Here is a 15,208-nt window from a genome sequence, read left to right on the forward strand (position 1 = left end):
AAAAGCAGGTTTATTCCCCTAAAGCAGGGTATTCTTCCTATTTTCCCTCTTCCTACAGCTATCAACGGCTTTTTTGATCGAACTACGAATCATACATTAGCTGAATGACTCAACAACCAAGTATTTCACTAACATGCGTGCTAGCGCTACTAATTGAGTGCCAGCGTCTTCTTTTCAAAAAGATCTTCTCCCTTGTTCTTCCCTCTTCCTATGATCTTGACCTGCAAAGTTATTTCCGAAAGCTCCCAATATGACTAAAAAGCTAGATTAAGCTTTAAACTCCATTAATGGTGAAATTTTCAATCCAGTGGTTCAAATGAGTTGTAGAGTGTTGGATTGCCTTCTAAAACACCATGATATTGTTAAATAAGTGACCAATGATTTCAATCCATCAATTAATGGTGAGATTGGGTGATTCAACCCCTAGATTCATGATTGGGTTGTACCTTGGCAATGCTGAGTTGTACTCTAGCCAATAGTTGTAGAATTAGATTTAATTATTGATTCACTAAGTGTTTGGATGATTGGATTTGTTATTCTCTAGTCTAGAATCAAGTCTCAATATGAATCCATAAGAGTTTTATGTAATTAAATCAATCATTTGAGGTGGAAATAAGAATTAGGATTTCCAATGAAGTTCCATGAGAATTTTGAAGAAGACTTCAATGATTGGAAGAGGAATAGTACAAAGATTTTCATGAATTGAAGTTGTAATTCATGAATTAAGGGTTTGATTATTGATAATTGATTTATCAAAAAAAATATAAAGGGTTTTGAAGTAAAAACTATGAAATTAAGTTTCTCAATGATCTTCAACTTTGGAATCATTAATTCCAACCCTTGGAATGCATGGATTTGATTACTTCAATGTCAAATAAGATGTCTAAGATGATAATTGATAGTTGTTAAGTGGTTTAGAATGATGTTTGATGAGAACCTTAGTAATTAAGAGCTTAATGGCTAACTAGGATTCTTAGATGTCATTTTATGTTTCCTATAACTCTTATGACATCTAAAGATATTAATTATTAATTCATATGAAGAAAGGGATTAATTAAGTATTTGAGAAGTTAATAACACTCATTTAGTTCATATTGATTTTGTGGTGAAGTTTGGTAGTCATTAGAGGCCTAGAATGAAAAGTACATAACCTTAATGAGAAAATATGCACATTTTGGAGTGAAACAGGTTTCACCATGGGGTTAAGGTAAAACCTCCCGCCATTACGATGAATTCTAATGTCATTACGGTGAAAGTTTTTCCAAAAATCCGGGTTTTTCACCTGAATGTTTTGAAACCTTCCCGAAACCTTTTAAACTTATATCTTTATTATATTAAAGCTTAAAAAAAATTAGGAACCTTTTTAGGGTCAATTTAGTAATCAAAAGTTGGTCTTGTCTATAGGTGGTTGTTGAGAATAAAAGAAGAGTGAAGGGTATAATAGAATAGTTATTGAATACATGTTCCATAAAAACAAGGTTATGATGTTATTATAAAGAATTTCAACTTAAAGAATTTCCTAAGTTATCTGAAATGTGTTTTACTTATATGCATATTTACTTGTGAATTGCATGAAAGTAATTTTTATTAATAAGTTTGATAAACAGAAAAGAGTTAGGATGTCTTGAAAAGAGTTTTGGCATGAATATGTGTGCATTCATGTAGGATTGGGAAATGACTTGTGTTTCCCTCCAAAGTCCATGGCAAATGATGTTGTGTGATATTCTAGACATGCCCTGCTTATGCATAAGGCTAGCTACCTCATTTATGAGACCAGTGAATGATAGCTCACTCATACCCTTGATGATGACCAATGATGAAACAAGAGAAGTCGTGACGTAGGGTGATTTGTGTTAACTACATCATAGTCTTCATTGCTATCAAAATGAGAAAATTGTGAGTGGGACTAAAAGAAGAATGGTAATGGGTGTAGTTACATATTGCATTGAATTCTTTCCATTATGATGAGTTTGTGTAACGACCCAAATTTCACGTCCAAAAATTTTCTTTTTAAATCAATACTTTAGAAAACGATTGTAATTAAAAACACTGTCTGGTCAAACCATTTCATAACATACATCGTGTCTGAAAACCGAAACATGGAAACAATCAACTATCAGAGTACAAAATCCCAGAATGACTCATGGTGCGGAAAACAAGGTGCGTGTATGATATGCCGCTACCGCGCCAACTCCTTCCCCCTTGAAGAAGAGGTACCTGAAAACAAAACTGTAAACCTTAAGCACGAAGCTTAGTGAGTTCCCCCATAATACCTCATACCATACAAACATACAAAGAACACCTAGGAGATACGGGCCTCGCCCACACTCCGCTAGCTGGGAGATACGGGCCTCGCCCACACTCCGCTATCTAGGAGATACGGGCCTCGCCCACACTCCCTTATCTGAGAGATACGGGCCTCTCCCACACTATGCTATCTGGGAGATCCGGGCCTTGCCCACACTCCACTATCAGAGAGATACGGGCCTCGCCCACACTCAGCTGCTAAACCATAACATACAAGTATCACACAGACAACGAGTATAAACGATTCTATCATACTGGCATATATCATAATCAAACTCAACCATGAGATACAGGATCTGCCCACACTCCGACACTAACATATCGTCTATACGGGCCGACCTTGGTGCCTTAGACCCGTTACTACTAGAAGGAAACTCACCTCGAAAAGTAGCTACCGAAAGTCTGACTGCTAGACGTCTGGCTGCTGTACTGGTAATCCTCCGGCTACAAATCCATAAACATAGATTAGCCACTCATAAATACCCTTAGGTCAATTGACTGACCCATCCCTGGTCCAAGGTCAACTCCTTGGTCAAAGTCAACTTCCAGTTGATTGGACTCGCCGAGTCGTGGAACAGACTCGCCGAGTCCTTCTCCTACTAACCCGATCCTACTCGCCAAGTCCCTCTTCCCACTCACTGAGTCATCCTTAACTCGCTACTCGGGACTATAGAACCGACTCGTGATCCGACTCGCCGAGTCCAAGAGCAACTCGCCGAGTCCCACGAGCAGATCTCCTACTCACTTCCAAATCCTCACCAGAGCATCCCTTAAGAGGATTTGGGGTTTTGGAACTATGTTATACTGCTAATTCCGCGTGCAGATATGAAGGGTTGGACCTTCAACACTTAAACCCCTCTTACTCAGTGAAAGTTCATATGACTCGCCGAGTTTGAAGAACAACTCGTCGAGTTCCAGGCAATCTTCATAGGAATCGCCAAGTTGTTCATCCAACTCGCCGAGTCTAAGACCATCTTCATAGAACTCGCCGAGTTCCACTTTGGGACTCGCCGAGTCCCTTTGACCCACTTCCCATACATACCAAATTTGAGACATGCAACGCTTCTAAACCATAGATCTATGCTCCTAGGGCATGCTTATCACGTAAAGTTGAAAACTTTACGTGCATGCATGGCCCTATAAGCTTAAGAAGGCAAAACCAAGCTCTTTAAAAGGTCATACACTCAATAGGGACCTCAATAACCCCTACCACAGAGACTTTATACTTCTAAGATGTCCATAAGATCCCAATCTGAAGTCCTTTCAGAACTTAGAGCATAAATACATGGAGTTTGAGGTTTTAGGGCTTGAAAACCACTAATTTGGGACAAAAAGGGGATCTAATGAACTAGTGATCAAGGTAAGAACTTTTCTACCTGAATGGAAGCTTCTCACAGTGTAGATTCCGAATCTACCTCCCCTCCTTGCACACTTCAACCTCCTCTTCCTTCCTCTAAGCTCCAAACCTTCTCCACAAAGCCAAAAATCACTCTCAAGAACAATATGGGGGCTAGGGTTTCTTTCTACAGCTCTCTGGAAGTGTTAGGGACAAAGGAGGCCAAGTTAGAGCGTTTAAATTGGGTGCAAACACTCAGATTAGGGTTTTTGTCCAAACAGGATCTACTCGCCAAGTCCGGGGACCGACTCGCCGAGTCCAAACTTCAAACCCCGTGCCTTATCCCGCTCCTACTCGGCGAGTTGGTCCTTCAACTCGCCGAGTCCAAGGCAAAAATGCACTAAATTAAAATATTAATCACAAGGAGTACGTACCAGGAACCAGGTGCTACAAATCTACCCCACTTATTTTAGACTTCGTCCTCGAAGTCTGCTGCTCGATCCTGAAACAGCTCGGGGTAGTGCTCCATCATCTCTTCCACCGGCTCCCAAGTCCACTCTGATCCCTTCCGGTGCTGCCATTGCACCTTCACGAGTTCCACCCTCTTGTTCCTTAGATCTTTCGACTTCCTGTCGAGGATTGCCACAGTCCGCTCGATGTAATTCAGGCTGTCATCGACCTGAATATCCTCCAAAGGCACCACTGTCGAGTCGTCTACCAAACACTTCCGCATATGAGAGACGTGGAAAGTGCTGTGGATCTGGCTGAGTTCGGCTGGCAGATCCAACCTATATGCCACCTTGCCCACCCGGGCTACAACCCTGAATGGCCTGATGAACCTTGGGCCCAACTTGCCTCGCTTCCTGAATCGGATGACGCCTTTCCACGGCGACACCTTTAGGAGAACCATATCCTCAACTTGGAATTCCAAGTCTGAACGACGCTTGTCGCCATAACTTTTCTGCCGACTCTGGGCATTCTGGAGCCTACTCCGGACCTACTGGATCTTCTCTGTCGTCTAGAGCACCACTTCGGTGCTTCCCATGACTCTCTAGCCAACCTCTCCCCAACATATCGGGGTCCTGCACCTCCTTCCATACAACATCTCAAAGGGAGGACAGTCGATGCTCGCATGATAGCTATTATTATATGAGAACTCCGCCAACGGGTGGTAGGTATCCCAACTACCTCCGAAATCTAGAACACATGCCCACAACATATCCTCTAACGTTTAGATGGTCCGCTCGCTCAAACCATCCGTCTGCGCGTGAAAAGCGGTGCTGAAATGCAGACAAGTACCCAACTCGTCATGGAACTTCTTCCAAAACCTGGAAGTAAAACGCACATCTCTGTCTGAAATCACTGATACTGGCACCCCATGCCGCGCCACTATCTCCAAGATATAGATGTCGGCCAACTTCTCGGCCGAGATGCTCTTTTGAATTGGGATAAAATGGGTTCTCTTGGTCAATCGGTCCACGATGACCCATATAGAATCCACTCCCCGCGCGGTCCTGGGTAGCTTCGTGATAAAATCCATCGTAATATCTTCCTATTTCCACAATGGGATATCCAACGGCTGCATCTTGTCGTGCGGTCTCTGATGCTTGGCCTTGACCTTCCTGCAGGTCAAGCACCGCTCGACGTACCAAGCCACATCCTGCTTCATGCAGGGCCACCAATAGTCCAGACGAAGATCCCTATACATCTTCTTTGCCCCGAGATGAATGGAGAATCAAGATTTGTGCGCCTCCTACATCAAGACCTGGCGCACGCCTCCGAGGTACGGCACCCACACCCTGGGGTGTAATGTCAATAATCCCCTGCTATCATAGTCGAAAGAGGAAACCTGACCCACTATGCGCTCACTCTTCCGATGTTCCTCCTTCATGGCTTCCTGCTGGGCCTCCCGAATCCGCTCCAAAAGCGGAGTCACCACTGTCATCCGCAAGCAAATATCCCTGATCGGTGCCGCCTTGCGGCTAAGTGCATCGGCCACCACATTGGCCTTCCCCGGGTGGTAAAGGATCTCACAATCAAAATCCTTCATTACATCGAGCCACCGGCGCTGCCTCATGTTCATATTCGGCTGATCCATGAGGTACCTCAAACTCTTGTGGTCCGTGTAAATGGTACACCGAACCCCATAGAGGTAATGTCGCCAAATCTTGAGGGCGAAGACCACCGCCCCAAACTCTAAATCGTGTGTCGGGTAGTTCGCCTCGTGAGGCTTCAACTGCCTCGAAGCGTAGGCAATGACATGACCTCTCTGCATCAGTACCGCGCCCAACCCTGAAATGGACGCGTCACAATATACCACAAAATCCTCTACGCCGTCTGGCAGGGCTAAGATTGGCGCCTCGCACAATCTCTATCTCAGAACCTCGAATGTTGCCTGCTGCTCAGGCCCCCATCGAAATACCACGGCTTTCTTAGTCAGCCATGTCAGGGGTACGACTATCTTGGAGAAGTCTTGAATGAATCTCCGATAGTAGCCCGCTAATCCCAGGAAACTCCGAATCTCAGATGGAGACTTCGGAACCTCCCACCTCATCACGGCCTCCACCTTGGCCGGATCCACTGAAATCCCGTCCTGGTTGACAAGGTTCCTAAGAAACTGCACCTCGCGCAACCAGAACTCACACTTGGAGAACTTAGCATATAAGCTCTCCCTCCTCAGGGTCTCCAACACCTCTCGTAGATGCCCCTCGTGTTCCTCTTGCGTCTTGGAATAAACCAAGATGTCGTCAATGAAAACTATTACAGACCGGTCCAGCATCGGTCTGCACACACGGTTCATGAGGTCCATGAACGCGGCAGGGGCATTGGTGAGCCCAAACGGCATCACCACAAACTCATAATGGCCATAGCGCGTCCGAAACGTGGTCTTCTGCACATCCTCCTCTCTGACCCTCATCTGATGATAGCCCGAACGCAAATCGATCTTGGAGAACCAAGATGCTCCCTGTAACTGGTCAAAGAGGTCATCAATCCTCGGGAGTGGGTAACGGTTCTTCACCGTTACCTTATTCAGTTCCCGATAGTCTATACAAATCCGATGCGACTCGTCCTTCTTCTTCACAAACAGAATCGGGGCTCCCCAAGGTGAACTGCTCGGTCTAATGAATCCTTTGTCTAACAATTCTTGCAGCTGTGTAGACAACTCCTGCATCTCGGGAGGAGCCAACCGGTACGGTGCCTTGGCCATCGGAGCCGCACCAGGGACTAGGTCGATCCTGAACTCTACCTGTTGCTCCGGAGGTATTCCCAGAAGCTCCTCGGGGAATACATCAGCGTAGTCTCGTACCACCGGAAACTCGCTCACCGTCGCCTTACCCGCCTCCCGGGTGACCATAACATACGCGACATATCCCGCGCAGCCCTGATGAAGGTAGCGCCTAGCTCTCGCTGCCGAACACACTGCGGGTCCATGTTGTGGCCTCTTACCGTGGATCACCAACTCTCCCCCACTTGGGTTCCAGATCTGCACCAGCTGTTGTGCGCAATCTATCACCGCCCCATTAGGGCTCAACCAATCTATGCCTATAATCACCTTGTTCCCACGCAACGGAATGGGAACCAAATCCACCAAGTAGCGCTCCTCAAACAACCTTAGAACACAATCCCTGAACACTGCTGATGCTCACACTGATCAATCATCGGCAATCTCCACCTCTAAAGGGCAATCCAACATGTCCGAAGACTCAGGAAACTTCTTGCTAAGCGCAAGAGAAACAAATGAGGAGATGAGGTTGCCCTATCCTACCCGTTCGACTAACGACCCTCCACCGATCAAGCAAGTGGTGGGTGTGAGTGTACACCCATTAAGCGCCATTTTATAGGCCGCAACCTTATACCCACCTTATAGACCGGCTTCGTGAATAAGGCCTACTAACGGTAAGACTAGCATTTTTAGTTACACATATATATACATATTAATCTTGTAATATTATATTAGTATAGGGTTGAATTTTAAACTTGTAAAATTCTAGGGTTTGAAATTTAAATTGTCAAAATTAAACTTTTAATCACAAAACATAAATTTCAAAACTTGAGGGCAAATTCTAAACTTTTCAAAATATAGGGGATCAAATAACAAATAATCCAAATTAAAATTTAATCACATAATTATTGATATTTGATTTGTTTAATTATTTCTTGCAAAACAATTTACCAATTTAATTAAAATAATTAATCAATTATCACATAAGGAAATTAATATTCAATTAATTGATAAATATCTTCAATTAGGTCAAGAATATACTCAAATATATATTAAAATCGGATTTATATTGACCTATTAAGATTAAGGTAAGTTCCCAAAAGATAAACAACAAGAAATCCCGAAATTAGCTCTTTCTGACGCTCGAACTCGCCGAGTACCACAATGGACTCGCCGAGTTGAGGCCTACTCGCCGAGTCCACTATGGAACTCGCCGAGTTCATCAGGCAGAATGACAAAATTCGAATTTTGCAAGCAACAAACAAGCAACCAATGCATCAATTCAATAGAAACCAATCAAGGCTCTGATACCACTGATGGGTTTTAGCCATATGAACATTCCTATGTGCACATACAAACCCTAATGCTTGGATCTAGGTTTCTCTAATTGAACATGCATTGAATCCAAGACTTCTAATGACAATTCTAGTATAATAACATAAGAAATCAGATTTAGATGATTACCTTGAATCACATGCTTGAATCTTCTTGTCCTTGGAGCTTTAGAGTCACAAGTCTCACTCCTCTAATGGCTTACAAACACCAACTAGCAAGAGGATGATTACAGAGAGAGGGGAGGGAGCTAGAAATCGTCCAGGGTTCTTCCAAAGGCAAGAGTGTCGATTTTCCTTAGCTCATAGGGTCTATTTATACTAGTAAGGCTCCTAGGGTTTCACCCTTAAACCCTAATTGGATAACTTAAGCCCTAAGCAATCCAATACCCTAATGATAAGCCTTGGACGATTTCAAGGTCTATCCTAAGCCCCAAAACCGTCCCCCCTTATCCATAAGGGATTATAGCCCAAAGTACAACTATCATACAATTGACAGTTTATGCCCTTCTATTTAATTAATCTCTTTAAGTCACCAAATTAATTCCTAATTAATTTATGACTTATATTAATTAAATAATAATATTATCATTCCTTATATTATTCTCATAATATATTAATAATGTTTCTTCTCTCATTACAAATCATCCTGTCAAGTTACTATGGTGAAGGCAACCCAAAAGGACCATGCTCAATCGGGTCAAATACTTTCCTAATATAGTTGCAGCCTTAGACGCTATTCCAACAGTGTACACATAGCACGTAGTTTATATTAAATACTTCATATCTGTGTGTAAGATGAAAGTAACTATCCACTCACTTGTTAAAGTGATAATTCCAAACTCGGGCAGCGCTTCGCTTCTAACGATTCTATTTTCCTTTGATGAAACCTAGTATCATTACCACCAGATTTTAGTCTAATATTTATTGTGACTATTTATGAGAGATATTGTTTTATAAGTGTTAAACAATACTTTTCAACCACTATGTACAGACAGTGGCCAGACATGAAACACCGGAGGGCAAGACCATTTTGGCATTACAACACTTCTGAAATCCAACAACCCTGTGCGACACTTCAAACCAGATTCCCCGAACCACAAGTAGTTAAAAGATATTTTATTAACACTTTGTATATTATATATTATAATATATTTATTGTTTATAAGTTCATAATAATTATATTGAACTTAAACATGATCTATACTTAAAGTGGGGTAAGCATAACTCACTTACCGAGAGGTTTGGCAAGGAACCGGGCTCTGCAGGGGCAGAAATTCCGAGCCAAAAAGCTCTTCTTTTTGGATCCTTCTGGCTCTCCGGGGATTTCCTCTAGCAATTAGAAGTTACTAGGGCTTTGGGAGAGGTTTAAAGAGAAGTTAGAGAGAGAGAGATAGAAGGGTTAAGGTGTGAGGAAAATGAGTGAGCATCACATGGTATTTATAGGTTGAAAAATGGATCAACTCGGCAAATTTTGAGCCTCCAACTCGTTGAGTTTGTGTGCCACATGTCAACTCATTGAGCAATGGCAAGGCGTGGGGAGAAAGCAATGGCTCGGATCGCGCCACATCACCCACTTCGCAACAGCAGCATTCCGACTTCTAAACTCCATAACTTTCGCATACGAGCTCCATTTTCAGTGTTCTTTATATCCACGCATAGGCATTGACAAAATCTACAACTCTCTTTTTGACTTCATCGGCTAACTGTCGATCGATTTTATATTTAACACTATGAGAAGATTACATTGTTAACGACTGTGTAAAATTCATAACTTTTACATACATACTCTGTTTTCGACTGTCTTTTTATCATTGAGCTCCTATTAATGAGATATTCAATTCTCATTTAGGCTGTCTTGGCTAGAAATTGGTCGATCTAAAATTCGAATTCCGAGCTGCATACTGTTATGCCAAATCTTAGAAAATTCATAACTTCCTCATACGAAGTCAGATTTAGACGTTATTTTTATGCACGTTCTCGGTTTAACATATACCACGACTTTCATTTAGATCCCTAAGGCTAAAAATTAATTTATCAAAAATTCACTTTTTACGATTCCTAGTGTCATGCTGGTTTTGCCGTAAAACTTCGACGGGTCATAACTTCTTCGTTATAACTCAGATTTCAGCGTTCTTTATATGTACAGAACCCTTGTGACATACACTATAAATTGGTTAAGATTATTTGCTCTAAATAATCTTCTATCAAAAAGTCATTTTTACGCTTATTGTCTCTAAATTGACTAGCCCGAATCTGCGGGCGTTACAGCTGACCTCGTTTACTCTTAGCACCAAATCTCCAACTCTCATGTCTTGTCCTTTCAGGCGTTTGTTTTTGTAAATTTCTACATGGGTCTTGTATATTTCTTGATACAACTGAGCTCACTCCCTTTTCTTGTCGAGCAAGTCCAAGTTGTGTCGCAGGTCTTTGTCAGATGCTTCTTGATTAAACTTTGTCGTACGTATCAATCTCATGAGTAACTATGGTGGTAGCACTGCTTCTGTACCGAAACAAGGTTGAAAGGTGTCTCCTTCGTACTAGTCCATGATGTTGTTCGATAGGAACATAAGATACTAGGGAGCTCCTAGACCCAATTCCCTTTGGCTTTCCCCAATCGTTTCTTTATTCCATTTACCAGTGTTCTGTTGGACACTTTTGTCTGCCCATTTTCCAGTAGATGAGCTACCAAAGTAAAGCGTTTGTCTATGTGCCTATCCTGACACTATCCTTGAAATGGGATTTTAGCAAATTGTAACCCGTTATCGCTGATCAGAGTCTTTGGGGTCCCAAAATGTGTCAGGATATTTTTCCACATAAATTTGATCATAGATCTTCCCATAATACTTTCTAAATGGTTCGCCTCAATCCACTTTGTAAAATATTCAAAAACAATCACAAAGAATTTGATTCTTCCTGGAGCCTCCGAAAAAGGTCCCACTATGTCAATTACCCACTGGTGAAATGGTCATGGGCTGAAAATACTCATAAGTGGTGTGGATGGTAACCACTGTGCAAAGAGAAAGTTTGACATTCCACACACTTCCTTGTAATTTCTTTTGCCTCTTTTTTCATGGTCAGCTAGTAAAAACCTATGCGAAATGCTTTACCGGTTAGGACTCTTGCACCTTCATGTGATCCCGCTTCTCCTTTGTATGATACCTTTATGATGTCGGTTCCTTCTAGTATCGTCATACAGTGCATCCACAACATTAAGTATCATATCTTATATAGTTGCTCGTTTTTTATAATAACTGAGGCACTTGAGTTCTTGGTTTGGGTCTCCTGGAAGCAGGTCGTGTAGCAAGTAATCATACATAGGAGCCATCCAGCCCTTGTCTTCTGTTTAGACGACATCAACTTTTGTTTCGTCTATGCTTTGGGTGTTAAGCACTTCTACCAATACTTTTTTAGATAAGTGGTTGTATGTTGTGGCTGTGAATTTGCTAAGTGTGTACGTCTATCTGTTCTCACTTCTCTTCATTTTCACTATTTTCAATTTTCGAATGATACTGCCATCTCGCTTACTACTGTCGTGTATTTCTTCATTCTAGCATTCTTGGTATTGTATATTCCGTTTATCTAGTTCGTGACCAACATCGAGTCGGACATGACCTTAAAACTTTTTGCTCCCATTTTACATGCTATCCTAAACCCAGTTTGTAGTGCTTCACATTCACCTTCGTTGTTTGTAGTCTAAAAGTCGAATTGCAATGCATAGGTTATTTCGTTTCCTTCAGGATCGATAAGTATGAGACCTGCTCTTGATCCTTCTTTGCTTTCTGCCTCGTCAGTGTATAATGTCCATATGGAATTGTTGGTCATGACCATAACCTATCCTTCTTGTTGTGTGGTTGTTACATTGCATTCTTTCTCTCTGTTAAGAAATCTGCCATGGATTTCCCTTTTATAATTGTCAAGGGATGGTATTCTATGTCATGTTCTCCCAAATTGATGTCCCATTTTATTAATTGCCCAGACTTTTCTAGTTTCAACAAAATACTTTTGAGAGGTTGGGTCGCTAAGACTTCTATCTGATGAGCTTGGAAGTATCGACATAGACGTCTAGCTACACATACTAATGCCAATACCACCTTTTCGACCATGGGGTAATTTAATTCTACCCCTTGCAGTGCTCCATTGATAAAGTATATGGGTATTTGTATGTTCTGTCTTTCAACCATCAGTACAACCGACATTGCATCTGTATTGCAAATAGGTACATTGATAAGGTTTCTCCTGCAACTGGGCTCGCCAAGGTTATGACTTTCCGAAGAGCCTTTTTCAATTCCTGAAGAGCGCATTCTGCCTCGGGATTCCAATGAAAATTACACTTGTCAGCACATCACTTTAACATTTGGAATATCAACATTGCTTTGTCTTCTAATCGCGTGATGAGTCGTCCCAGATCCATAAGCTTTTCGGTCATAGCCTACATTTCCTTCAGACTCCTTGGCTCCGTTGTGTCTAGCAATTCAACAACCTTCTATAGACTTGGCTAGTTTCCTTCCTTTGTTATGTAATATCCCAAGAACTTTTCCTCCTATACACCAATGTGCAATTTGCTGGATTTAATTTCATGCATACTTTCTCCAAGGTTGTAATCATTTCTTTAATGTCCTTTAGTGGTAATTTTGGCTTTTGATGACCACGTCATCTACGCACACCTCTACGTCTCTATCAATTTGATCCTTAAACACCTTGTCAACAACATGTTGGTAAGTAGCTCCAACATTTTTAAGTCCAAGGGGCATTTTCATGTAGCAAAATGTTCCATGATCAATGTAGAATGTCGTTTTCACTTCATCTTCTTTTTTCATTAACAACTGATGATAACCTTTATATACGTCGAGGAAGCATTTCCATTTGAAACCTTGAAATAATTCAACCTTATGATCTATTTCTGGAAATGGGTAAGAAACCTTAGGACAAGCCTTATTCAAGTCTGAATAATCGCCTTTTTACCATAACTGGATTGGCTATCTATATGGGGAAAAGGCTTCATGTAATATATTCACATCCATCAGCTTTGTTACTTCCAGATTGATTACTTTATTTCGTTCTCCCGTCCGACCTCGTTTTTTCTGTTTCATCATGCTTTCTCTTGGTTTTATATTGAATCCATGCTCAAATAGCTTTTTGTCTATCCCCACCATATCTGTCGGCGTCCATGCAAACACGCGCTTGTACTTTTTTAATAGATCAACCAGCTTTCCCCGTACATCCGGGGTAGCTCCGTTCCTATTCTTATCTGTTGTTCAGGGTAGCTACTGTTGGTTACTTCTTTTCCTTTGGCATATCTTCACGATTTTGTTTCTCTCCTCTAGTGATCTCTGTAGCTTCCATAACTTGATAGCATTGATGATTCATGTGGGTTTCTGCAATTGCTTTGAAACGTAACAAGGCTGTTTTCCCCAGGATAATGCTATGTTCTGTTGGATGGCGTACTACCACGAATTCTATCAGGACTGTTTTCTTCTTTATGACATCATGATCGTATAGGGAAAAAGGTAATTGTACTATCCCAAGTGGCCATATGTTGTGCCTAGTGAACCCTGTTAGTCTTCTTTCCGTTGGGCGGAGATGTGTTCTCCATTCTTCGGGTAATTGCGAGAAATAGTTCTCATATTGTAACATCCATAAAAATCATGCCAAATTTAAACATTTTAAAACATTTCAAAACCAATAATTATTATAAAACTTGTTTTCAAAATGGTATAGTGTCAGAGTATCCCAGAATCAAAACATAAAACATAAGGAGGTGTATGATCACGCCTTCGCCTTCCCACGATCATCAAAAGTACCTGAAACCAAATCAACAACTATAAGCCCGAAGCTTAGTGAGTTCCCCCAAAATACCAATGCCATATAATCATAATCATATCATATAAACAAACAGCATGCATAATGAGCCATCAGCCTGACTGGACCGCCTTGCAAGCCTTCAGTCTATCTGGACCGCACTCCTAGCCTTCGGCCCGTCTAGACCACCTCTCAAAACCTTCAGCCTATCCAGACCGCTCGTCGGGCCTTCGGTCTGACTAGTATGCCCTCCCAAGTCTGCAGTCTATCTGGTCCGCCCTGGGCATGTTGGCCTAAGCACAAAGCATGTCCGCCTCAACCCAACCCCCAATCAAAAAAACATGTGCACATAAGTATCATACGCTAGCTAGCATGTACATCTAGTCATACAGATCTTACAAATCACTAGCATGGAAACGATCCTATAACCAGGATACCGATCTAACCGATCACTAACATAGCAACCATCCTATAACCAGGATACCAATTTAACAGATCTCTAACATAGCATAATCCTATAACCAGGATACCGATTTAACAGATCACTAACATAGCAACCATCATATAACCCGAATACCGATCTAACAGATCACTAACATAGCAACCATCTTATAACCATGATACAAATCATAAAGCATATCTTGCAATAAACCCGGATACAAATCCAAAAAGAGCCAACATTAGTGCCTTAGACCCTGTTGGTATAGTGTGGAGAACTCACCTCACAATGTCGAACTGTAGTGCTAAGATTAAACTCTTGAATCACAGCCACGAACTCCACCTCCTATATTCATCATAGGACCACTTCCATAAATTCCCAATTTACTAAAATTCCCCCCAAAATTCAAATTGGTCAACCTTTGGTCAAATTCAAAGTCAAAGTCAATAGTCGAGGTCAACATTCCATGTTGACCCAACACGTCGAGTGCAGCTCACTGACCCGTCAAGTCCTTCGAGAACTCGAGAAACCGTGAAACCCTAGTTGACTCGCCGAGTCCATACATGTCCAAAAGTCAAGAAAACCCTAACTGACTCGTCGATTCATCTCACCGACTCGCCGAGTCCATGCTGGAACCAACAACGGTCAATCTTCATCGGACTCGTCGAGTTGACCGTACAACTCGTCGAGGCCCTTCAATCCATTTCTCATCCAAACATTTTTAAGCTACCCCAAAGCTCCAAATTGTATATCTAGCTTCCTAAGGCACA

This window comes from Lactuca serriola, chromosome 7 (assembly GCF_051521515.1).
Source record: "Lactuca serriola cultivar US96UC23 chromosome 7, Lser_US96UC23_V15, whole genome shotgun sequence".
Lineage (NCBI taxonomy): Eukaryota > Viridiplantae > Streptophyta > Magnoliopsida > Asterales > Asteraceae > Lactuca > Lactuca serriola.